The sequence below is a fragment of the Cucurbita maxima genome, unplaced genomic scaffold (assembly GCF_002738345.1).
Source record: "Cucurbita maxima cultivar Rimu unplaced genomic scaffold, Cmax_1.0 Cma_Scf00121, whole genome shotgun sequence".
Classification (NCBI taxonomy): domain Eukaryota; kingdom Viridiplantae; phylum Streptophyta; class Magnoliopsida; order Cucurbitales; family Cucurbitaceae; genus Cucurbita; species Cucurbita maxima.
In genome coordinates this window covers 82,512-83,070 of record NW_019272137.1, presented here as the reverse complement: position 1 = coordinate 83,070, position 559 = coordinate 82,512, and the positions used below count along the sequence as shown (strand labels likewise).

The 559-nt window shown below is 36.0% G+C and overlaps 1 non-coding gene across 1 annotated transcript; it reads left to right on the top strand.

Annotated features, from left to right (window-relative positions):
- Nucleotides 1-213: 213 nt before the first annotated feature.
- TRNAP-UGG lies at nucleotides 214-285 on the top strand. Its single transcript has one exon. It is a non-coding gene; the product is annotated as a tRNA-Pro (tRNA).
- Nucleotides 286-559: the final 274 nt, after the last annotated feature.

Below are 559 nucleotides of genomic sequence, written 5' to 3'. Positions count from 1 at the left end.
ACAAAGAAAATAAATGAAATAATGTATCAATAATGATGATACATTCCATAAAAAACATAATATATAGCCCATACTAAGGGCATTTGGTCTAGTGGTATGATTCTTGCTTTGGGTGCAAGAGGTTGTCCAAAAGATAAAAAGCACTAAAATAATTAATTATCAGGTTTATGAAAAAGAAATTGTCATTCTTTTGTCTTTTAAAATCCATACTAAGGGCATTTGGTCTAGTGGTATGATTCTTGCTTTGGGTGCAAGAGGTCTCGAGTTCGATTCTCGGAATGCCCCTCTAAAAGAAAAAAAGCACTAAAATAATTATCGTTTCAGGTGTGAGAGGTCTCAAGTATGTCGTTTCTACTATTTGGTCTAGTGGTATGATTATCGTTTTGGGTGTGACTTATTAATCATCAGGCAGGTTTATGAAAAAGAAATTTTGAGCTTGACTTAGTCAGCTATTTGAATAGCCTGAAGTCATCATAGCCTCTCCAACGGTTCCGAAGGATGTCGAGGTAGAAAGTCGAAAGCGAGCTCTTTTCGCCTATACGCAATCTCAAAGCCCAAT